Source organism: Mustela lutreola, chromosome 5 (genome assembly GCF_030435805.1).
Source record: "Mustela lutreola isolate mMusLut2 chromosome 5, mMusLut2.pri, whole genome shotgun sequence".
Lineage (NCBI taxonomy): Eukaryota > Metazoa > Chordata > Mammalia > Carnivora > Mustelidae > Mustela > Mustela lutreola.
The window spans coordinates 140,119,450-140,145,761 of NC_081294.1; the positions used below are offsets into that span (position 1 = coordinate 140,119,450).

The following is a 26,312-nucleotide window of genomic DNA, read 5'->3' on the forward strand; positions in this document are numbered from 1 at the left end:
CCACTCTGGCTTAAGGAGGTCCTGAGATCTTCAGGGCTGTATGCGGTACAATGGCCCATTGCTTGCTTTCACAGTAGCTACTGTGTATTGGCTCTGCAAGGCAGGCGGCAGTGAAACCTAGTGGGAGTCAATAAACAGAGCAGATAGGACTCGAAAAACACCTCACCAACAAATAGCTTCCACAATAATGTGACATTTTTATAGTCACGTTTTTAAACCATAACAGCGCTTGAATGGTATGCATTATAGTATTTCAATTTAGTCATTTATCTAAAAATGAGTTTTATCTTGGCTCATAAATAAACAGTGACATTCCAGAAATTTGAAAAGCTCGGCTTCACCTTCTGCTACAAAGCTCATTTTACAATTACAGAAACACATGCCCTTTTGTGCCATGTTGCTTAATCTTTGATTTATGGCTCCTATCTTCGTGCTAACCTCTTTCTGTAAACTACACAGAGTTTGTACAAGCTCAGCTATTTCATTCTTAGTTCTAATCTTAATGGGTTATTTTCTCCCTAGTGGCGATGTCTCTCTACCAAATAGGTCAGGGGGAAAGTATTCACTCTTTCAGTTCACCGTATACTATTTAGTGTCTTAGCATGTTCTCAGAGTCTGAAATAGGTAATGAATTTCCCTAGAAGCCTGGGATGGCTCTACCAGAAAGGTTTTCTCTTCTGTCTCGAGCTCCTCTCAAAGCTTGCTTCCATGTGCCTTGTGGCAAAGCCCCAATGGCTGCCTGCTCTCCTTTCTGTGCTTCATTTTGACCAGGCTCCCTAAGCCAGTAAGCTAGGGAGAAGAAAATTAAAATGGTGCCTCAGAATGGTTTCTCCTCCAGTGCCATCCTTCTGTCTTTCAGTGGCAGAGACTTGGGTATTGACGGAATCACTCCCAACTTTTCCCACAGTCTCTCCGCAGCTCTAGGTTTTGTCACACACCTTGGGGACCCTGGAGAAGTCTTTTACAGCAGTGCAGTGAATTTGAAGGAAATCTGGGTCTAGTTCAAGGTCCAAGATGATTAAGTGTAGGTTCTTATGTCTTTCTTCACCTGTGTCCAAACATGACATGCTTGGCAGGTATACCTCAGGTGCTCTGGGCTTGTTGTTGATGACTTGCTTCATTACAGATGGATTTTCCTCTCTGTTTTTCCTTATTCCTGTCATTGTTTGGAAGGTGTTAAGAAATGTACTTTTCCTCCATTATTTTTAAATAGAAGTATTTATAAAAAGGTTTGTAAAAAACACAAGAAGATACTGATGATATGATACCAAATGAAAAGATGCAGGATACAAAGTAATACATCCAAGAAAACATGTACTTATGCTATCAAATACATGACAGGCTCACACACCAAAATCTGAAATCACCGCCTTAGAGTTGGAGAGTGATTTAAAAGTCTTCCACTGATACTTCATATTATCCTAGTTTTATGTTTTCATAAACACAAACAAGCATCCTAATGTATTCAGCAAACAGTATTTACAAAAACATATTTATGTGGCCACATAACCTGCCTAAGGCTCTCTACCAAGCACAGGATTACAATGGTACATTTATTCATTCAACAAATATTTACTCAATTTTTGCTGTAGGCCAGACACTCTACCACTTTTGGGGAATATAGCAGTGCACCAAGGCAAGTCTTCCACATGTGGGTTTACATTCAGGTGGGGGATGGCAGACGATAGAAAAGCAAATAAACATAGGATAGATTGGGGTAAATATTAAGAGAGAAAAAAATAACACAAAGTAAAGGTACAGAGAGTAACAGAAAACTGAGGGAAGATGCTGCACGTATGACTTGAACTATCAAAGAAATCAGGGAAAGCAAAAAAGCAGTCTGAAGGACCTCACTAGGTGAGGGCTACTTCACCTAGTGAGGTGAGGGATTATCATTCATTCATTCATTCATTGTTCTGTTCATTATCTTTAGGCAGTCATTCATTTAAACAACAAATATTTTCAGATTTCCCTGGCTTCTCCCTCTCCCTCTACTGCTCTTTCTGTCTCTCAAATACACCAATAAAATATTTTTTAAAAACCCATAACGTTAACCACAAATGCAGTAAATGCTCCCTTTCCCACGACTGCTAACAACTAAGTTTGTACCCAGAGGTAAACCCAGACTTCAGTGAGGGGCCACCACACCCCACTGTGCCACAGTGGCACACACTTTTTTCTTCTCATTTCATTGTTACAACGCCCCAACAGAGGTGCTGACCCTTTAGAGGTCAAGAATTGGACCTGATACCTACATCTGACATGTCTGAGAAAGAATTCAGACCAGCATCTCTGACTCCAGGACCCACGCTTTTGACCATGACTCTGCCTATAATCCCTAAGCTGGGGATTACTTTGCCCCAAGCTTTGTTTTTTATTGAAAAAGTTCTCAATGATATAACAGACTCCCACACCTACCTGAACAATTTCGAACTTAATAATTTTATACATAAAGTTTTAAATATCTGTTTTTAAAAGCCATCCCATAATACTCTTTTACACCGTGTCCACTTTGGACTTGGGTTTCCTCTCTGGATGCTGCCGGGCAGCCGGCTTCTGCACCTGCCTCAGAGAGCTGCTGCTCTAGTCCTAATAAGCTTGCTACACCAAGGTTAGTAAGATTCTTAAGTTAAATAAAGTTCCACGGTAAATTCTAAGGAACGCGTGCTGGGCTCTCTACCCATCACCTACCCACCCATCCATCCATTCAGCATCTCTGAGAATCACTAAAATAAATTCTCTCCACTTAACTTCTATTGGTTCAACACTAGTAAAGTTCTCTTTTAAATTCTTCAGTTGCTAAAATACTACCCCGAGTTGGGGCGCCTGGGTGGCTCAGTGGGTTAAAGCCTCTGCCTCCAGCTCAGGTCATGATCTCAGGGTCCTGGGATGGAGCTGCACATCGGGCTCTCTGCTCAGCAGGGAGCCTGCTTCCCTCTCTCTCTGCCTGCCTCTCTGCCTACTTGTGATCTCTGTCTGTCAAATAATAAATAAAATCTTTTAAAATACTAGCCCGAGTTGACACCCTGTAACAAATCTCTTACCCAGCCTGCACTTTTCTGCCATGTTCCCTTTCAAAACAGACCTTGATGTTGTTTTGCCCCTTTAAAGGAGATAATATATGTAAGTAAATTAACCCTTTGCCTGGTCTATAATAAATAAAAACTCTTATTTTTCCTACAACTACGTGCCAGACATGAAGGTAAGCGCTGGGAATGTGGCAGAGATGAGAGAGACATGGAGCTTGGCATTGAGGAGCTGTGAGTCTAGTGGAGACCAAAGGGTAAAAAAAAGTAAATAATCTATCACCACACAGTTGTGGAAACACCTCACTGCAATGTGGGTGGAGGCAGATGTCGAGGGAAATGAGTTCGCAAGGCGAGAAATCTGGGAAGAGAAACAGGACAATTCCTAGGAGACTACTAGAGCAGAAATTATAGTGATCTAAGTCACTGAACAAGTCTGGAGAGGGGTGGGGGATTGGGGGGACCCATGAGGCTGGACAGGTGTGCAGGGCCAATCTTGCGTGTCATGCTAAGGATGACAGGGCTTGTGTGTCATGCTAAGGATTTTTTATTTTATCCACAGGCGATGAAAACCTACTACAAATATACTGGTACAATCACTGACACAATCAATTTTAGAAAGATCAACTTGGTAATAGTGTGGGAACTAATCAGAAAGGGTAGGGTTGGGTTGGGAGGTTGCTATGGTAATCAAAGGGAGAAAAGGATGACACCTGGAAAAAAGATAGGAGAAATGTGGGTGGAAAACAGTCGATGATGTTGACAATAACTGAACAAACAGGGCAAGGCTTACTGAGTAAGAGCATGCTGGGAGATACTGGGGGGGGGGGAGCGGTTTAAAAGAACAGAGTACTACAGGTAATTTCCTTGAAAGCTGGGGCCATTCACTAAATTAAGAAATGGAAGACGAGCCAAGATTTTGAGAGAAAGGTTGAATTTACTTTGGGAGGTGTAAACTATGAGAGTTAATAAAACCACAATGTACATGATCCGGAAGACAAAGAGAATCCCTACCCCGGGGCTAGAGAGAAAAACCTAGAAGTCACCAACCCAGGAGATCATATAAACCTTGAGAGCAGATGACACAGGAATCTATGTAGGATTATTTATGAGTATCACTTACTAAAGAAGAAACATAAGCCCCCTTTTGTCCACAGTAGGAAACAGGTGAAGATACGGCTCTGGTCATCCCTTTGACATTTTCTCCTGCCTCTCCACACCTCTACCTTACTGGGAAGTCACATCAAAATACTTGGAACTTCACAAGTCTATGAGACCCCATCGCCTTCCCCTAAATTTTCTGCCTGTGAACACCCATTTGGCCTTGAGCTCTAAATCAAAGGTCACTTTGCCTGGGAAGCCCTGAACCACCTGGTTCCCCATCTCAGGTGGTGTTCACAGCTCCCGCCTCCTCCCTAGCACAGAACTTGCTCACACCTCTCCTCTGGACATACAAGTCTTTCTCCTCCACGAGGCAGAAAGTTCATAGAGGGAAAAGACTGCGTCTACAGAAGGAAAGGTATCAAAGCATGTTTACAGAACGACTGCATGAAGTAATGTATCTTCCATCTGTGAACACCAGTTACTTGGCTTTAAAGAACTCATGACTACTTCTGTTTGGCGAGCGGCCACAGAAGGTTCTTGGGTACAGTAACATGATATTTTTGGTACAATCAACTAAGAATTTAATTTTTTTCCCACGTGACTAGTACTCATGTCAACACAACTGATGTGGTGACAACAGTGTAATCATTTAGAATAATGAATGCTGTGAATATACTGGTTCCTCTCGGTGAAAACGCCACTGTACTTAACTCAAAGCAAAAAAATAGGAAAAGACGGAATCCAAGTGCAAGTAATTGGCTGAAATAAAGCAATGGGAAGCTTCGTTAGGATCAACGGAGAGATCATGATGGCACTTTAACATAATTTCTCCTCTAGAAAGGACAGTTTAAAGACAATAAATATACAGATGATAGATAGAATTAGGAAACTTCCTATTTGCTAAGTGCCCGATCTATAAGAAACATATTCTTCATAATGAAAGAAGGCAGGGAGCCTGCCTAGGTTTGACTTAAACCTGAAAGGATAAAAAGAGATACAAATGTTCAAATGACAATCATTCCTTCCAGAAGCATCAGCAATTCTGGCAAGGGGAGATGTGTTCTCCCTACTCAGCTCCTTGAACAATACGGACAATATATAAATCCTTATTTGGATTGACCTCAAAAGGCCTTTCAAATTGCTACACCTCCCCTGACTCTCCTTAATTGTAAAAATGAGACACTTCTGAAATGCACTCTCTCTAGTTTGAGAACACTCGCACAATTTTTCCAAGCCACTGAAAGATACATCCATCCGGTCTGAAATTTCAACAACTAGGACAAATTTATCATCAAATGTTAAGAAGTCACAGAAAGCTTTATATTCAAGCTGGTCCCTTCTTCTTCAGGGACTCCATTAAGTTTTCATCCTTGACCAACAGTTTCATCAGCATACTATACGTTACAGACAAGAAAACTCTAAATATCACGGTGACCTATTTGATGGGATTCAAGAATGAGAACTCAAAGACAGAAGTCAGAAAAACATGTAGGTGCAAGAAATCTACTACATGAGCATCACAATGCTGGTTTCCTATTCAACTCTGACCATCTACCCCCTGAGAGCCTAGAAGAAATCTACACCAACATCTACCCCCTGAGAGCCTAGAAGAAATCCAATCCTGACGACCAACTGCCTTACGAAGCTGAAGGTACGGACACATCCACTATTCATCCCAATTATTATTTCGTGGTCCCAAGTAGGGTTTGCTGCACGAAGCAGACCCCATTATCCCAAGCAGTGATGTTTTAAGTGACTTTGGAAGTTGTCACTTTCTTTTTCAGACGTGGTGACTGTGTAGCCTGTGCAGTGAAACAAAGTCAGATATCTTTAACTGACTTTTCAGCTCTGCCACGGGAGCACTTGCTGACCTTCTCTCTTGATCTCCTTCTGTTTCGCAGTTCCCATTTTTAAAAAATTTTTATTTTTATTTTTTTATTTTTTAAAGATTTTATTTATTTATTTGACAGACAGAGATCACAAGTAGGCAGAGAGGCAGGCAGAGAGAGAGGAGGAAGCAGGCTCCCTGCTGAGCAGAGAGCCCGATGTGGGGCTCAATCCCAAGACCCTGAGATCATGACCCAAGCCGAAGGCAGAGGCTTAACCCTCTGAGCTACCCAGGTGCCCCGACAGTTCCCATTTTTAACTTTTACAACATGATAGTTATTTTCTTCTCACCTTTTTAAGATTTTAACACAATGCAGTGATAATTACTATGACAAACCCATACTCTGTAGAAAACAGAAACAAAAACAAAAACCTAATGATGATAATAATATGAGACCTTGTTGAGTACTTATTATGAGCCCATCGTTGTTTTAAATTCTACCTATATCATGTCATTCTCACAATGACCTCTGAGACAGGTCATCACATGGGTCAGGTTCCCAAGAGCAAACAGGTGACACACACAAATGCAGTTCAAGGGTAGTTTAATAAAGAGATCATGCACAAAGGTGTGGGCAGGGTTTGGAGTAACTCCAAGAGACGTCGCAGTGAGGGAGTGAGTCAAAAGGACAATGGCCACCAGAATAAAGCATCTGCAGGAGGGCAGTTATCAGAATTTAGAAACCAGCCTGATAGAGTTGGCTTCCTGCCAAGAGCCATTGCCTACAGAAGCAAGAGGTAACCTGTTAAGGAGGGAATCCAAGAAGTCAAGAGCTCAAACTCTCTTCCCACCTGCTTGCTCAGGTCCTGATGCTGCCTCCTACTGGCCAGACCCAACCAAAAGCCAGAGAACAAAGGAACCTGCTGATTTAGTTCCAAAATAATAACATACAGAGCAGGTGGAGAAAGAAAGAACGTGAACCAGATTACCCACTATTCCCATTTATCCCAAGCATCCAAAAATTACCCTAAATAAGTGAGGTGATCAAAGAGTATCTGTTAGTAAGAGAAGAAATAATGTCAAAACATCGGGAGGTTCAGTAAGTATGTGAAAATGCAGACAGTGTCTTAAGAGAAGGAGCCAAGCCTTGCTCCAAGGTGAAAGTTCAAGCTCTTGGGGCGCTTGGGTGGCTCAGTGGTTCAAGCTCTTAACCAGAATGATCTTCTGCCCACATCCACCATCTCTACCCCACATCATGTATAAGCATGTTGTCTGGTGTCTGGGGAGACAGAATGACTGTAAATAATTATTGCCCCCAAGAAGCTTGTAATGTGTGCTAGTTTTACCTCATCTGTCCATCTCATTATTGTCAAATCCCCCAATTCCTTTCTTGAAAGAAAAGTTCTATAATAGCATGTCTCTCACCACTTACAATTCCATCACCAATTCTGACTAGGGGCTGAGCAGTGAAACCTCCCATCACATGGCATTCTGCCCCCTTGTCTGATAGGATCCTGCCTCAGAAGGATGTTCTGAAAATATATGACACAGGTGACATGATGGCATGACAGTATCTTTTGAGAAGACAAGTCCTTAACCTCTATTTACTGCAACAGAGTAAGCCTTAGGTCTTGTAATATTAATACATTTATTTTCAAGACATGCTGAAGGATTCATGCATTCAGCTGGTATATACCGGTCATAGAGTACATACTTGAGACCGTTTTACTTGCCCAGACTGAGAAAAACAATTCTTGCCAGAATCAACAACCGTTTCTGCAGTGATGAGTCAACAATTACCCAGAGGGAAGTTAAAAGCGTGGACATTACCAACAGAAGTCATGGGCACACATGTGGGAGAGCTGTCATGACCCTGCCCGGCCCCCCACCCCCCCATGGGCAGCACCAACCTTTACTTCTCCCCACATTGTTCAGAGCTTGGATGCAGGTTTAAACGCTGTAATAAGGGGTGCCTGGGTGGCTCAGTGGGTTAAAGCCTCTTCGGCTCAGGTCATGATCCCAGGGTCCTGGGATTGAGTTCCAAATCAGGCTCTCTGCTCAGCAGGGAACCTGCTCCACCCACCCTCCCACCCCGCCTGCCTCTCTGCCAACTTGTGACGTCTCTGTCAAATAAAAAACAAACAAACAAACAAAAAACGCTGTAATAAATATCCTAACCCTGATGTCGTTCCTAGGGACAATCAAGTATCCTACTATTTTTCCATCTCTTAGGAAGGGCCTCTGGTTTGAAATACCAGCTCCAAAGAAAAGAGGCTGCCTTGAACAGATCAAATAGCCATTCGTCCCTGTGGGTTGTTTTTTGTTTTTGTTTTTTCTCAGTTCTACTTTTGAGCTTGAGGAGGCCACTCTTTGCTGCCTGATCCTATCTGAAATAGCACAGAGAAATCTTTCCTCTTTTCAGGGACAAGGCAAGTGACTCCCTTTCATGCTACGCAAGCTAAAGCTTTGCATTTTTAAAAACTATTGTACAGTGTGTCATGCAGCAAGGTTTGCCAAAGGGAGGGAAAAGAGAACAGAAAGAATAGCAGAGTTGATTTCCTACACGCAGGTTTTAATGATTCTGGAAAACCATCAACCTGTCTCAAATTTCTGCACTAATTTCACAGTTTCCCGCAAATGGCAAGGATGCAAAACCATCAATTAGCCTCATGGTAATTATATTTTAAAGAGCAATTCTTTCTCTTGGTAATTCTAACAAATGGACAAATGCAGTTCCTTAAAAACCCAAACACTTGATGATGTTTATTTCATCTAAGAACTTCCAAAGATCTCCCAAATGTTTACTCAGGAGCACACACCTGTGCTTTCTGCAGCCAACAAAAGCTCTTCGTGTGCAGGATTTCTGCTGCATGACATGCATTTATATATATTATGAGACAGAAAGTGAGAAGAAACCATCCAGTCTTTGCTGGGAGAAGCCCACACCCCTCTACTTACCAAATCAGTCTGTAACTTACAAAGAGCTCTGCTATTTCCTAGCAACATGAGTAAACATTGTGCTATATCCAGCTCCCAAGATTTGTAACCATGTTAATCTGTGAGTACTCAATTTAATTAAAGATTAGACTTTTAAATTGTATTTTTAGTGCACAACAGTACTGCTAAATTATGATGATCAGCAGTTAAGGGTGCTTATGTCTGCAGAACTCGGGGAATGAAAATGAATCATTTATTTCCATCTTGATATGACTGCTCTTCTCTAAGGCGCTCTTCTCCAAGTTCACGGGCCTCGGAGTTCATTGGAATTCGATGGTTAAAACACAGCTTGGAGACTTCATTTATGAAAATTCCTTTAAACCTTTCACCGCTTTGACAGATCCAGTCCAAGCTCAGCGAGCCAATTCAAAAGTAGCTCTCAGCCTTTTTATAGGTTTTCAATTACACCAAAAACAGCACAGCAGAGCCGTCATGTTGGACCAAGTGTGTTACGGTCACAGAGAGACACGAGTTCTTTGCTGAGAGACGCAGATGAAAGCAGCATTCTCCAAACCACCGCCAACAGATGTAAAGCTTTGTCTGTCTCGAACCATCCTTGACTTATTAAAGAAAGGATCTTCCAATTAAATATGGCTAGCATTCAGTTTTCTACCATATGATGTCTATGATGTAGGCTATGATTTTTTTTTTAACTTTTTAGAATGTACTTTGCAAAAATACTGGCAAGCTACCTTGTCTCCAAACTGTTCCAAACGGTTTAGCTGAGGAACTGTTCAGTTTCTGAGGTTCATTCATCCCTGCCTCACCCCCTCATAGTGTGTGACAGCAGCACTGACAATTCCCCACGGGCCCTCTGAGATACAAAAACCCCCAAGCAGGCTCATGAGCTTTCCAGGTGGAAACTGGTCATCAACGGTGAAATGGAGGTTATGCCTAATTCTGTTTTCTATTTCAAAGCACTCTTCAATTGGGCCTGAAGTAACTATACTCTTCTCTTAGACAAGAATCTCTTAAAATATTTATAGGACTTCGCAGATCAAACGCAGTATTTTCTTCCATTTTCAAACTTTGCATTTATTTGAATATGTGGTTAGTATGGCTTTATGGGAATGCCAATCTGTGAGACTTGGCTGTATGAATTATTTCAAGTGACATTTACCATTACGGGTAAAGTGGACCAATGGGCACATGCCCGTTAGTGGGTTTGAAGCACTCACAAAATTTATAAGCTGTATGTGCAAATGCTAATTTACTCCGGATACCACTCTCCAGTTCTCCCTGGGGAGGCGTGATGACTCCCAAACCACTGGAAACAGAGAAAGATCTCGTGAGGATGACTCTTACAGCTCCGTGACACAGCAATTCCTTCCCTGTATATTGAATGTTCTGGATAGCAGTTGGCCTTGTTTGTGTTAGTTAGGTCTATCCTATTTATTTGGGTTTGTCGTCGTTGTTGTTATCCTGTTAAATAAGACCAGTGTGCTTTAACATATGGGGCTGTGTGTAAGTTGTCCTAGTACTCAGTGTTAAGAGTTCATGAAGCCTGAAGCTGAAGGAGACATATAGGAGCTCAGAACAATTCTAGGCTGGGACATGCCTTTTCACTGGTAGAGGCTTCCTGTCCATTCAGTCCGACTCAAATGCAGTTCTGTGGCACTGGACAGAGCCAGGCAGTGACAGGCAAAGAGAGGTCCTGTGAGGCAAGTCCCCATCCCAACACACACACACACACACACACACACACACACAAACACACACACCCCAATCCCTGCAGTTCCTGAGGGTAACAACATTTCCTCATCCGTTAATGAATTCCCAATGTACCAGAGGCCAAATGTGGGCCTCCCACACACTGCATTCCTCACCGGGGGAGGAAGATGACAGATGCCTCCCTGACCTCAAGAGCCCACGTTCTAGGGCACAGGCCACCATGTCCAACAGAGACAACACTAGAGGTTCAAGCTGAGTGCTAAGAGCCCAAGCCTGGAGTCCACCACGGGAGCCACATGCCACACGCAGCTCCTGCGTAGCACAAGTGGGCCTAGGGTCTGAGTTAAAAATAAAATACATGCCAAATTTCAGAAAACATCGAAAATAAGAACAAAAGCTATCTGGTTAATCTTTTTTTGTATTACATGTGGAAATGCTCATATTGGGGATATATCGGGTTAAGTAAAATCCATTGTTAAAATTAATTCCACCTGTTTCCTCTTACTTTTCTTTATGTGCTAACTAGAAAATTTGCAATTACCTAAGTGGCTCACATTCATGGATCTATTATTGCTATCCGCCAGTTCTCTGGTCTAAGGAGCCATAAGGCAACACTTGGGGAAAGACCGTGGGAGGCTGGCTCAGGGGCAGCGGGGGCACAGGTGGGCGAGCAGGGAGGAGGAACTGCATAGAAAAGAGCCCCAGGGGCACGTCTCAAGGGCTGCAAAGACGGAGCAGAGGCTGGTACCGTTTGCTTCCCGAGCAGGGCACGCCTGCCAGATTCATGCAGCAGGGAGACCACAACATAAAGGCCAAAGTGACAGTCATCACATCACAAATAAATTAGAAGCAGCCTGTGGTTTACAGGGAGCCGTGCTCTGCTGGGGACCAGACCAACTAGCTAGCCCCGTGTCTCTACCGGGTCTGGCTGGTCATTTGGTCACTCTGCCTGCTCTTCTGCAAAGAGGTGGCTGAGATGCACTGGGGCGCCCGGGTCCCTGTTACTCTATTGAAGTCTCTGGAAATCAGGACTCTTGACATCCCAGGGGACGGAGGAAAGTGCTAGAGAAGGAGACACGTTTGTGCCTAGAGTTGTAAAGCCGCAAAGAGTGGAAACTGGAGTGGAATCAATCCTTTACACTTCCTTTTTCCTACAACACCACACTTTATTTCCTTGTTCGCCTCCTTCCCAGCAAGATATAGACTTGATGGAAATAACATGAGCTCGGGAACCACATTGGTGAGGTCACTCTGGCTCTGAGAGGTGCCCAGCGTACAGCGGGCTCAAAATAACTGTCTGGGAAGGCATTCCTATGGAGAATCTGCAGCTAGCTTTGCTGCAGGGGACCTGTGCGGTTAAGGTTGCCGGGTGTGCAAAGTGCACTCAGGAATGAGCGAAGCGCTCACCTAGGCAGGGTTCAGCAACTGCGATATATGTCTCAGACGCGGGTGTAAGCTGTCCTCATGGGGAAAAGAGGAGAGGCACTGAGACCTGCCCAGCCCTTGTCAGCTCCTGCAGGGGAGACATTCCCAGCAGCTCCCCCAGCAGAAGCAGCCTGTGACCCACTTCCAAAAGGGACGCTGAAGGGTGAGGGGAATCAGTCTAATGGAGGCTTGGAATTTCCGGGGCACCGGTGTCACTCACGCCCAGCATGGTCAGAGGAGCAAGTGAGCACGGAGACGATGCAGGTGTAGTTCTTGCGTTCCATCCCACTCTCACCCTTTGCTGGCTGGGAGGCCATGTTCCTCCCCTACATTTGCTCCAACACCCCTTCCAATGGGGATCAAAATCCGCATCTTAGAGGAGTGCTCTGCTGCTCTGCACTTCTCCCAAAGGACTGGCACTGGGTAAACACTGGAAAAAAAGGTCATCTGTTAAGCACCCAATGCAGGTGATCACTGGGGTGATCAACATAGGACAACGGCTATTATCATCTTTCTTGTAGATTAGAGCTTAGCAACAAGGTTTCTAACCTGGAGTACGCGGAGCCATAGCAAATCCACAAGCAAAAGCTCGTGAGCTCAGTGGTATGGGGGCACATCTATTTCCTCTGAGGAGAGTACCCATAACTGTCATCAGAACCTCAACAGGCTTGGGGCGCCTGGATGACTCAGCCGGTCAAATACCTGCCTTCAGCTCAGATCATGATCTCGGGGTCCCAGAATCGAGACCCGTAACTGGGCTCCTTGCTCATCAGGGAGTCTGCTTCTCCCTCTCTCCGCTGCTCCCCCTGCTTGTGCTCTCCTGCTCTCTGTCAAATAAATACATAAAATCTTTAAAAAATTAAAAGCCCTCAACAGCCCCTCAGACATCAGGCAATAGCAGAACCACAAGAATATGACGGGAAATTTCTGAGAGAGATATTCCTCTTCATTTCCACTGTAGTACCAGAGTTCTTACTGCTTTAAATACATCTGTTTCCATAGTCTTTTCAACATATTCAAAGGCCAAGGGAGGCAAGTGGCATGTTTTATTCTTAGGAGGTGGTCCCTTCAGGTAAGAGCAGTAACACCAAAAATCCTAATGGGTGAACTGGAAGAGACCAATCATAGCTTGACTCTCTTCCTCAACTACCCAGAGTGTCTGACAGCTGGACAAGCACCAGAAGGACCTGAGAGGCAAGCAAGCGTCTCCAACCCTGTAAATCTTAGTTTCCTCCTATGCAGAAAAAGGACGGATCATGATAATACCTTCTTCCTAGGGCTGCTGTGAGAATTAATAAGAAAATAATTGGAAGTCATCTGTTAAGCACCCAATGCAGAGTAAATGCCTCATAAATATTAACTATTAAATAACCTCTTTTATGGTGGGGGGGGGTGGGTTGCAGATGGGAAGCATTCCTCATCTGCTCTCTGAGCCATACATTCTAGCTTCAAGACTGACTTTGGGCCACTGATGTTTTTCAGCCTCTTCCTTGAAGTAGCTGTTAGCAACCAAGCAGGCAACAAGCATGCCAAGGAGCTGGGGAAACAGCTGAAAAGTGTCCAAGCAGCAATTTCAAAGAGAACCTGCTTTCGGAGCCAACACTGTGAGACGCAAATTTAAGAGTCGAGTTAAAGGAAATAGAGTGAACTTTGAAAATCACCGAGATGAATGACTCAGTGCAGAGTTTTCACTCATTCCTCTGCAGCTTCTTGACTACCTTTGCTGTGAGGAGCCCCTGGCTAGGTACAGGGGTACACAAAGACTAAAAATCACCATGCAGCTGTCACTATGAGCACTCTGGGAGAGTCAGTCCCAGAGTTTGAAACAGGGTTTCAAAGTCAACTATGATGCAGGGCTGGGCAGGACTGAGTGTTCAGCAAAGGCTTCTTGCAAGAGCAATACTTGGGTTGAGTGTGGAAGGAGGGGTGGATGTTCAAGGTCAAGTAAGGTCACGAAAGGGAAAACAACAGTCCATAGAGAGAAAAGCACAGGCCAATACATGAAAATGAGAGAAGATGGAGCATTTGGGGACCGTGGAGTTGCACAGTTCAGCACAGCATGGCGATAACAGAGGCAGCTGGAAGAAGCCTTGCGGAGCACCTCCCTCCTACTCACCCACTTAGGCAGTTACCCGAAATTCAAGTTCACTTCTTTGTTCTTTAGAAAGAGCACTGGGGCCATGGTGGGGAGGACAGAGTTGAAGTGGATAGACTGGATATGGCATTTTCAGAGGAGGGTTGTGCAGGGTGAAACGGAGGCTCTAACTCTAAACTAATGGGGAAAGAGTAAGGAGGAGACAGAGCAGGAAGTTGTGGTGACTGAAAAGGTAGAGGTCACATTAGGATCATTCCCAGGTTCACGGCTTGGGGGCAGAGTGAGAGGGCAATTCGTCCACCAGGGAAAACAGATGCAAGAGAAGATACCTGCCCCTTTGCTCACATGGTGTCCCTTTTCTCTACTTTTCTGTATTTTCTTGTTAAGAACAACCCCTTTCCTGCTCTCAGCCCGTTGGGTTTAGGAGGGTTTTGCTGATCACCCTCCCTGTGTAGCTCCTGCATTCCCCATCTCCCGCCTCCCCACGCAGACTGTTCCTCCTGTTTCCCTAGGCTCCAGGCCCGGGCACGTTATCAAGGACAAGCCAGGTCACATGTTCCAAACCCCTGGCCACAGTAGCTGGTTCAGTCAAGGGCAAGTGCCCAGTAATTCGAGTTAATCCCAAATTACTCTCTTTTCCTGCAGGGGTTAAGCTTGGAGCTGCTGTTGACCATCTCACCACCACGAAGCAGAGGGGAAATGAGAACTGGATTCTTCCTGAACTTTTCCCATACGGGAGCCAAACATATACCCCTTCCTGCCTAACCAGGTATAAACTGGGCTTCTCTGACTTGCGGCCAAGAGCCGCCGATAAAGGTAAGAAGTAAAGAAAACCGTGTCTCAAAAAAGGAAAGGCTAGGTCTGTTGCGTGGTGGATTATAAAAACCTCCGTAACTGAGACAATAGTACCTTGAAACATTTGAATCCACCGAAGACATTTAGGGATTTTATAGCAAATGCTACTGTGACTAATGAAAAGTCAAACCAGACTGCTTTAGAAAAGGTTACTGTACCAGATCATGGTACATTCACTCATTAAATTAACATTTATGGAATATCTTCAGGGCTCTTAGACTTGTACAAAAGCAGCAATAAAAAGTGGTGTGCTTGGATTTGAGCGGGTCCATCCGCGGCCTTCCATAACGAGCAGCTGTGCGCGCCGCTCAGACTAATTGTGCGACGCCAGAGCGGCCAGGTGGTTCTGTCTGGCCCGCAGCTGCGCTTGTTGCGGACGAGGCCACCTGAATTTCAGACTGGCCGTCAATAAAGCCAGGCTGGTAAAGCCGCACCTTCACTGAGCCCTTAGGTGAAAAAGCGTTGAACGCGTTTTGAATTCCTCTCCCCTCTAATAAAACAACCGCCGATTTTTATGGAGGAGCCTGGAGGACGCGCGATGTTGGGCCTTCTTTCTTTACTCTCTTTCCATGCAAAGCCCCCGACACTAGCATGGGTTTAACTCTTTCTTATGAATGCACCTGCAGAGCTCTAGGTAAGTAGGCCTGAACTGTCAGCTCCTACCCTGTGGGCTTCTCGGGTTGCTAGGTCCAAATAAATCTGCGAGGGTTCATTACTGCTGGGCATGTGTTGGTTCTGCGCCCCTGGGTCTAGTTTCACTTCTGACAGCAGTACGCCCCTGTCCTCCTACTGAATCCCCATGGGTGCTGTCTTAGTGGGGCTGTCAGCTAACATGCGCAGCTAAGCAGTGTGCATGCCATTATGCTGGGCCAAAGGTTTCTCTCTCTCTCTCTCTCTTTTAAGATTTTATTTATTTATTTGAGATAAACAGAGAACGAGGGGAGGGGCAGAGAGAAGAGGAGAAGTAGTCTCCGTGCTGAGGGCAGAGCCCGACCCAGGGCTCCATCTTACAACTCTGAGATCATGATGGGCGCCAAAACCCAGAGTCAGATGCCCAACTGACTGAACCCAGGCACCCCCAAAGGTTTTCTCTTTGCGGGTATGCTAAGTCCATGGGCAGACCTCTGGCTGTGCTTTGCAGTAAAAGAACTTGAGTTCTTACTCCCCCAACCCCACAGTGATTCCCTTTCCATCCCGAAAGTGGCTCTTCTGACTTCCCTTTGACCTCTGAGGTATTCTCAGGTTGCCTCTTGGTTTCTGTTGCTTTACTCTAGAGAAACTCAAGTCTCTACAATTCACTGCAACTTAAGCACTAAGCCACAGCTAAACTTATACATACTCTGCAGTTTATGAAGTCCTTTCACATTCAATTTATCTCTTTTAATCAACCCTTCTGGAACTGAATTTTTCTTCTCCCCCCCCCCCAAATAAACCACTTACTGATTTCTCTGTTTCTCACGATGGCACTTAGGCTTTTTTAAAATTTCAGGATGATTTGGACTGGGGGCTTTCAGTCATGCCCTATCATCAGCAGTCACCTAAACCTAAACTATGGGACCCCCACCCAGAGTGATCCTCTCTTTTCCACTGTCTCTGCCTCCTCCTTTGCCAGAGCTTTCCTCACCTCCCAACGACGGTGGGAGGTGCCACCAGCCTACTGTCCCCAAACCAACCTGACACCCCTGGCAGAAGGTTGTGACTCAAATTTTACTATTGCTGCACTATTCCTCACCTACCCAAGGTTTATAGAACAAAGACTACAAGACAGTGATGTACAGTTCATTTCCTAACCTAAATTCTGGCCTGCCCACTAATCTCTCCTGACTTACAGTAGACTCTTCCTTAGTAGAAAACATAGGCCAAAATGATTGTTCAAACATGCAATAAATTGAGGGGGGAAGGGCTGAAATTTTTTTTGTGTGTGTGGCTGTCTCTCATTATAAGTGGCATCTTTCTACACTCCTGGAATGCAAGGTGACCTTGTGATTTGATCTGAACCATGGGAGAGCAACAAATAGGATATAAGCAGAGGCTTCACACTTGGCTCTTTTGCTGCTCTTGGTACAGGATTTATTATGTGAAGATGCCCAGTCTCGTCGGCTCAAGAACAGGAGGTATATGCCTTGGTCACCTGTTCATCCAGCTAACAGCATGGTAACTGCCAGATGTAACCGAAGCCATTCCATCATCCTGCCAGCAGCCCACCTACCAGCAGACTGAAGATGCCCGTCAAGTTCAGCAGAAGAACCACCCAACTGAGCTCAGCCCAAACCACGGACCACAGAATCATGAGCTTCAGTAGCTGCTTTAAGCAACTGCATTTTGGGGTCATTGGTTAGGCAGCGACCCCTAACTGATAACACATGTGAACTGATTTGGTCATTTTCTCCCCAGAACTCCTTTCCAATGACTATTCAGCATCTTGGGTGCTCAACCATAAGGTATCTTTTGTGGGTCCTATTTCCTCCCTTCTAAGTGCCGTGTGAAGAGATCGTGCACTTCATATTTTTATATGTTACACATGCATGAAATGAATACACTGCAATTGTTTAGGAATCAATTAGTGCTTGCCCAGAGCCTAGCCATCAGTTTCATCAATTCATAGTCATCATTTCAACATATAACCTGATCACTGACTTTAAAGCTTAAAAGAGAGTGAAGATGCAAACTATAAATGAAATCTGGTTATCTCATCCATGTGAAATGCAAAATCATCCAAAGTGTAAATCCTACAAGTAACCGATTTATTGATTCATTTTCAATAAATTACTCCTTGTAACTAAACCTGATTGTCGATCAAAGGCACCCAAGGAAACAAATACATAAGGGTAAAAGTTTCACAGGAGCAATTGTTAGATTTTCGCCAGGATGTTATTGTTCTCCCAAGACACAGATTTCTCCTATGTGGTTTGCAACTATAACCTGACAGACTGCCAAAAATAAGGGTTCTATTCTAAGAGTGTCACTGATTCTCTTGTTGCTGGTTCAATTAGATTTTTGCATTTAAAAGAGAATTTCCCTTGTGTTTCTTATAATGGTGCACCTGCTCCTTGGGAGATTTCCTCTTCTGACAAGCAATGCCTTAAATCTGGCAAGAAAAACAGCTCCAAGCTTTCTCTGATAATATCAAAGATCATTTGTTTGTATTAGATGTTCGTGTGGGTTTCCCTCCTCTTAAGAGCAGTAAAGTACTACTACAGCTCCTTCCAAAACAAGGGTGCTCACAAAGTTTCTTGGCCTCTGTTCCACATTTCCACAGACACCTGCACCAAGTGCCTGGAATTAGCAAAACTGTGACATAATATAGAGAGAGAGATTCATCTACGCTAGTCACTTCCTTTCAGACATCAACACATGGTAAATGTCAAATCAATAAACGCAGCCTCACTTCACATCTACTGTCTTGTAACCTTCCTTCATGAAATTCTTCGGATGGAGAAAATGAAGTTTACATTCAAAGTTATATCCCTTATTTTGTTCTATTTTATTTTTGAGATGTCCAAAAGATCCTTAAGAGAAGTACCACCTTCTTCTTTCTGATTCTAGACCTGGGAACTCCTACATATTTGGCTATGGGTAATCTCCAGTTAGAACTGCCTTTGGGAGAGACTTCCGTGATTGACAGCAAAATGTCACACCTTCTTCAAATAGTTTTAAGAGCCCCTTAAAGTTCCTTCCACTCGGAACCCCGAACCATGCTGAGCCTAAATTAACATTGAGCTGCATGGGGAGTAGCCAATAGACATCTTCTCCCAGATGCGAACACATTAGCATACTGCTTCCCTAGACCTTGTTCTCTCTGCCTTTTAAAATTTCAATATGTACAAATGAAATACAGATTTCAATCCATTCCCAATGGGGATGTCTGCTCCGTAATAAGAGAAATAGGTTTTTGCCTTCTTGCAGATTCAGCAAGGAGAGTGGTGCTTGAAAATTACGTGTTTAGAGTGACACCTTGGAGAACTGACATTCTCTGCACACATGTAATCCTCATAAACCTCCCCAGACAGCCCTTATTTCATTTTGCAAAATGCACCCTGGCCGGACTCCACAGCACGTGGTGTGTGGCGAGACTGTCCTGCCCAGGCTTTCCCTTCCTCTGAGTTCTTCCCTGCCTCCAGGCTCTCTGATGGGCACTTGTCCCTCATAGTGGAGAGAAGTGAGGAGGCCCAGCCACCAGCCAGGGCAAAACCGACACCAAGAGTACTGCTTCCTCAATGAACTTTCCCAAGGAAAGCAAGGTTCCCACAGGAAAAAACAACACGTTCCACCCCTCACCCCCCCTCCTAGCGGTCCATTGAAAACGAGCAACAATGCTGTTGCCTTTTTGTTTCGTAAAGACTTTCTTCGCTGCAAGCAGTAGCGTGTTCCTCAAAGAATGCTAGTATTTCCTGTGGAAACTGTATGGCTGCCAGGAATGGCTCATAATTTTCCCTTCTTTTCTTTTCGTAAAAAATGAAATAAACAAAACGTGGCATTTGACAATAGCCAAAATACCAGTTCACCTCACTTACCACCTGCAGATGAAAGTCCTCACCACGAGGGAAGGCCAAGAGAGGCACGTTCCCGGCTCAAATCGACGCGGACGAGCCTGGGAAGCAGGACAGCGCCCGGGGCAGCTCTGAGCCCCGGCTGGAGCGGGAGGCAGCCAGGGAGCCCCGGGAATGCGCGTGGGGCTCCCCGGAGCGGCAGCCACCCCAGCCGTCCCCTTCCGCGCTGATTAGTATTGTCATTGGGTACTGTCGCTGTTACTATTACTTGGCCCCTCGTCCTCCGGGCTCTCAGGAGCTGGGGCCCTGCCCATCCCCGCCTCCGACACGAGGTGAGGTGGCAGCGCGGATAACCACCACACGAAACGCGCAAAGGAAGAGAACAATCCTTTGGCAGCCGAGGCGGGGGCTGTCTCCCCCCTTCCCCAGAGGAAAGCTGCCGCTCGGCAGCCGCCGCCGCTGTTACTATAGAGACCTTCCCCCAAACCCGCTCTGCAGAGGCGCCGCCGCTGCCCGGGCCGCCCGGACTCGCGGCACAAAGGGGGCCCGGGGGCTGTGGGAAGCAGGGGCGACACCCGCCGGGGTCGCCCGGTGCAAACTTGGAAAGGCTCAGCCGCCCGCGCCGCCGCCCCCCGCCTCCCCGCCGCGCCCGCCGGGACCTGGACTCACCGGGGGCGCCCGGCGCGCCGGCGACTCGCGAGCGCAGACCGACTGACGGACGCACGGGTGGACGGCGGCGGCGGGAGCAGGAGCCGCCGCAGCGGGAGCGGGCGGGCAGCGGGCGGGCGGGCGGCAGAGGCGCTGCCGCGGCCCGCTACGTCACAATGCGGCCGGGCCGCCGGCGCCGCTCCCCCGGCCCCCCAACGGGCGCGCGCGGGGCGGGGGCAGCCCCGGGGCGGCCGGGCGCGGAGCCGGCGCGGGGGGACGCGGGGGGATGCGGGGGCGCGGCGCGGCGCGGGCGCACCGCGAGGGACGGGGGCGCGGCCACACCGCCGGGACTGCCTCCGCCCCGCGCGCGCCCCTGGCCCCGGGCCGCGAGTCCCGCTCCGCGGGACTGACGGCCACCCTCCCCGGCCGGCCCGCGCCCCTCCCGCGCTGCCTCCCCGCCGGCTCCGCGGCTCCGGTCCGCGAACCTGCGCTTCCTTCTCCACCTCTCGCCGGTCCACCTCTGCCGCCTCGGCTCCTCGGCAGCTGGGCTGCTACTCTCCTCCCCTCCGACTTTTTGCCCCCGCTCCCCCCTTTCTCCTCCGCCCCCCGCTCGGCGGCCTCTCCCCCTGGAAATGAAATCGCCCCTCACCGGGATCCACGCGTCAGCGGCTGCCCCCTCATTGGTCCCCAAACCAGTCCGCCGGTCCAGCCTGAACCGGGAAAAGGGACTCGGGGAGGAGAAACGGAAGGTGGGCACAGTCCTGGGGCACTGCTGAGCTTGAGGAGCCTTTGGCAGAGGAGGTGGCGCTGGCACGGAGTCCTCTCCCCCTCTCCTCCCTCCTGCTCGCGCCCTCCAGGGCTTCGGCGAGGAGTGGATGGCAAAGGGGGCTTGGCCCGGACTGTCCTTTGCTCCGGCGTGGGTGCTGGATGGAGACCTTGCGCTGAAATAATGGCTTTTTCATTCGACAACTTTGCTGTACCGCGGGCCCTACTGTAAAATTTACTTTCAGCGTTTTTTTCTTGAAGGGAGGCGGAGGTGGGGCGGGGGGCAGATGGATGAGGCATGTGGGCAAGGCAGCCGTTGTGACTGCCTCTTTCCTTCCTTATTTCCTAAATGAAATCAGGGAGAGTGGAAGCATTTATGGTGACATTGGCTCAGGACCATCTCTCTTTTTGCCCTTTGGAAAGCTTTAAATGGTTTTGAAGAAATCCCTTTCCCAGGAGAGATGACTCGGAGAAGTTCACTCAGCAAAGCTATTGAGGGCCACTCTCTTGCTCTAGGGTGTGGCTGCTTGCCGGCTCTTGCCCCAGAGAAAAGTGTGAGGAAGCAAGTTCTGGTCCATCATCCTCTTTGTTCCCTTGCCAGTTCCAAGGGAGCTAGAGTGGCGCCAGGATCCTGGGAAACTCAGTACTTATCTGGGTTAATGGCACTGGGGATGTGCAGCATGTGTGAGCCTGTCATTGAAAATACATCATGGATAATATATTTACCACATAGAATAAAGATAATGTATTATATATTAATAGCCCATAATAATGTATTATTACATATGTTAATAATATGTCTTTAATACCTAGCAACCAGAAACGACCTGATTGTTTAAAAAGTGGAGTTTTCTGGATGACGAGTGTAAAACTGTACACAGTGCCTATGCAGTGCATGGGCTGCTCTGTTGGCAGGAATGAGGCAAACTGTAGGATTAGGAGGACATGGCCCGCCATCCTGTTCTGGACCTGTCTGGACAAGTACAGTAATTACTTGAGATGAGGACTCCCTTGAAGGCCAGCAGAAGACATTTCACATGCTTCTAATTTGATTTCCTACTGAGAAACTGAATTTCTCTCTCTCCGCTTTTTGACATCATTGGCCAAGAGTGTGTCCTGCAGTGTTGTAATTTGTTTATTGTAATTGATCATATATAAGACTTCAAGTACATGTATAGAAAGTGGCTTCACAATTTTAAGAACACGCATTATCCTTCAGTAGAAAAATATAAAATCAGATGACATCATATGGCACTAAAAATACTTGAAAATATTGGGCTTAATTCATTCACATCTGGTTAAAATAAAAATACTGTTTTTTGTGTTTCCTTTTTTTTTTTTTTTTTTTTTTTTTTTTTTTTTTTTTTTGCCTAGTATAAACTCTGAGAAAAGCACATCTTGCTTCCATCCAGTAGATATGGATGGAAATTGGTGTCATCCTTGACATGGTCTGTAGAGAGCTTAGTTCCATTGCCATCCTGTTAAATATTTTGACATCCTGGTTTTGTTTTGTTTTTTTAAATAATCAGATTTTAATGTATCAAAGGAGTAATCTTTTGAATAATAAATGGGCATCTTCTTCCTACTGCACTGAACACCTACCAGCTCTAATAGTGTACCAGGTGTTAAATGGTTCAAGAAGGGGGCTGATTGTGTTGCGCATACAGAAAATGGGTTGTCCCAGGGGAAAAAAAAATTATCTGTTATTGTGTAGCCCAAAGAAAAGCATGCCATAGTGTAAAAGGTCAATCTCTTAGATGTTGTTTCAGACAGTTTCCCCTGTTTCTTAATAGTTCTTTTCTCATGGTTTATTCTCTTCCTAACATGTTTTTGATTACATGTTTACCATTGTTTTCATGTGATTATTTTTACACTGTGATTTAAACCTACACTTCTATATACTTTCCTGCATAGTCTATGAGTTTGCTTTTGCTTGGATCATTTGTTAGTTTGCTTTTCCTGTGCAATCTGGTGCTAAACTCGAAATCACAAATTGATATACAAAGTGTGGAAGGAGTGAGGTAGTTGGGTTGGAAGAGACCTGTTAGATTTTAAATTGGATGGCAAGAAAACCAGCTTCCTCAGCAAGATGTTGACTTGTTATCAAGTTCATGAACTACTCTGCTTAGTCTGTTGGCTGCTTATTATCAATTACCAACCAGTCTCTGATACTCAGTTTTCTAATCAAGGAGCTGCCTCGGTAGGCTAGGCAGTACTGTGGAATGGCTTAGCAACCGCAGCCACTGGACCATTTACCCCTTTCAAGAATATTCCCCACCATGCCTACTACTGCACCTTTAACAGCAGTTTGCATATTTCTGCTTCATGCCCATTTCTTAAAAAAAATAAAAAATAAAAAGAGCGAGCGAGAGAGTGAGAAAGATCTCTTCATTTGAGAGAGAGAGAGAGCGGTGTGTATGCAGGGGGAGAGGCAGAGGGAGACAAGCACTCTCCCCACTGAGTGGAATACCCCCCCCACACACACACACACATCAGGGCTCCATCCCAGGATCCAGAGATGAGGACCTAAGCCAAAATCAAGAGTCTGACGCTTAACCGACTGAGCCACCCAGGCACCCCTCGTGTCCATTTCTTATCCCCTACTATTCAACTGTCAATTCCCATCAAGATGCCAGGGAGTTCATATTACTCATATTTGGATCTTCAACACAGTACATTTTTATACTCAAGAGTTAGCTACTGAGAATAATTAGTACAAAACTCCATTTCACTGTATATCATCTGCCAAAGAGCTGACATCTAATTGTTCATTCAATTATTACAATTAAACATCTGCCTCTATCCTTTTACCCAGTTCCCATAATATATCTTTATTGTGTGACAAACACTGGATAAACCTGCTATAACACTGTCACTGATCAAGCCGAAAACCATTCTCTTTTTTTCCCTATTTTTTAAATGTAGATTTTTCTTTAATAAAACATCTCTGTATTAAAGGCCCAGATTTTTTTATTCTCATGGTACATCTGGGTCATTGAGGGAAGATCTGTTTGAAGTCCTTCCTGACTTCTGGTTGAGAACGATAGTTTGGTTGTGGCAGACTATTATTTTATCCTGGAGTCACGCTTGTTTCATTTGCTTGTACAAATGTATGTAAGTAATTACAAGGTATTTATATTGAGAATCAGACCATACTCTTGCATAAATGTGATTGTATCAGTCAAGATGGGTTAGGTTACCCTGTGGTAACAATCATGCAACAATTCAAAACTTTCATAGATTAATACAAATGTATTTCTTGCTTTCACTAGATGTCAAGTTCAGGTCAGCTACACCTCTGCTTCAGGTCTTTTTGATTTTAAGCCTCAGCCAAATGGAGCAGCTTGCTAACAGCAAGATTGCTCATCACTCCATGAAGGAAAGAGAACTAAGAAGGGTCTTTAGCCAAGAATTAGATGCTGCAGCTTAGAAGCTAGACCTGTCACTGCTGCTCACAGCTCATTGGCGGGAACTAATCATGTGGCTCCACCACTCAGAGAGCAAGGAGGAGGGGGGTCCTGGTTGGCTCAGTCGGTTCAGCACCTGCCTTCGGCTGGGGTCATGATCCCGGGGTCCAGGGATCCAGCCCCATGTCGGGGACCCTGCTTCTCCCTCTCCCTCTGCCTGCTGCTCCCCCTTCTTCGCTCTCTGTCAAATAAATAAAATCTTAAACAAGAGAACAAGGATGGGCATCGTACAACATACCCAGAGTATTTGCTAATTAATAAGATGGGGAAATGTGAACATTTTACATTTCACCGTAGATAAAATAGGAGAAAATTCCCTGTGTATTTTACCTGAAAGCCCTAGAGTTTAAGAAGGGGAATAGATGTCGAACCCAAGTATAAATGCTATAGCACGTTTTACTTTCTGAAAGAAATTGCCCAAACCACAGTAAAGAAACATGACTGAGAAAAAATGACGAGGAGCTCAGTTTTTGAACAGTTTTGAGTTTCACAGAGAAAGGGATGGTTATAGGACATACTCACTTGGTTCTCCCCACCCCCTTTCTCTGATACACTCCCTGCCCCCTCCTCTTCCACCTGCTCTTTAGACAGTGCTCCTCTCTGCTGTACCCATGTGATTTCCCCTGCTTACACTGAGTATGATTAGGAATTGGCCACTCCTCACATGACAAGTTTTCTATGGTCATTTCTTCACTTTCCAGTACTTTTTCCCCCTTTAGGATGTCTTTTCTCTCTTAGCTTTTTGCTTCATCTTAGACTTCTAATGAAGTTAGAATTGGAAGGGAGATGAAATTCAAGTACCACAGTTTAGCTGCTTATAATAGAGCAGCTTTAATCAAAGATTTGGTATAGAAGGAAGTTTATGGATTGTTAACCTGATTCAGTGAGATTATCCTGGGATTTCGATTAATCCCATTACTACGCTTTTACCTATTCTTATAGGTCATTGGAAGTTCATTGTTGGTATTTCTATATGGAAACCATTAAATCGTGTGCAAAAACATGGTCAGGTGAAGGAATATCTTGACATATGGTTCTGAGGCAGTCTGGTGCAAAATACAAAAAGATTCTACCGGGGGCAAAGGGGTTTTGGTTTTGTCTTGTTTGTTTGTTTGTTTGTTTGTTTTGTTAATCAACTGATCTGGGGCCACTGTCTTTCCTCTGGGCTCCTCTTCTATAGTGAGTTACTAGCAGAGAACACTGACTTTGTAAAGCTGTTGAAATACCTAGAGGAACTCTGGATCCAAACTCTATTCAGGCAGGCAGTATGTAAGTTTCATAACTGGATTTAACTATACTTACTTAACCCCAAGGGCCAGATTTTTGCAGGTTAGTTCTTTCTTCCATCTGAGGTTGACTTAGACTCACCACTTCCCCTGCTCCCGGGAGAGACTCTCTGCCCACTCTTCTAGGCTTCATCCATAAATCCTCAGTTTTGATTTAAAAGGGGCACCTGGGGGGCTCAGACGCTAAGTGTCTGCCTTCAGTGCAGGTCATGATCCCAGGGTCCTGCTTCTCCCTCTCCCACTCCCCTTACCTGTGTTTCCTCTCTCATTGTCTCGCTCTCTCTCTGTCAAATAAACATTTTTTTTTTTTTAAAGAAGTGGTACTTCTTCAGCAAACTGCCTAAAGGATGGGTCTCTTTTCCCAGGGATCCTCCTCACATCATTTTTATTAACAGGTCATCTTTTCCCCCTATACTTTTTATGGAAAGCTTTTCCTCTCAGGGTGGCTTGTTGCCTTCAGATCTGTAGGAGCAGACTCCCCCTGGGTTATAGCCCATCTCCTTATCTGTCTACTGACGACGCCAGTCTGAATCAGGCTGCCATTGACAATGGCGAAATGTGTCTGAGCCTTGTGCTCCCAGAAATCAGCAACGGATGCCCCCACCTTTTTGTGTTCCGGGAAATGGTTTACCCCAAAGAGTCACTTCCCCATATG

General features: G+C 45.5%; 1 protein-coding gene across 5 annotated transcripts in view; it reads right to left on the reverse strand.

The window, feature by feature from the left end:
• The window catches only part of SNCAIP (synuclein alpha interacting protein), a 156,224-nt gene extending 135,321 nt beyond the window's left edge, over positions 1–20,903 (reverse strand). For 2 of the 5 annotated variants that reach the window (XM_059175752.1, XM_059175748.1), the window contains exon 1: positions 20,161–20,308. The gene's annotated coding sequence lies outside the window, so the exon portion shown is untranslated. Of the gene's footprint in view, positions 1–19,515; positions 20,022–20,160; positions 20,310–20,788 lie in introns of those variants that run through there. The other 3 variants (XM_059175749.1, XM_059175751.1, XM_059175750.1) reach the window with 3 other exon arrangements.
• Positions 20,904–26,312: the final 5,409 nt, after the last annotated feature.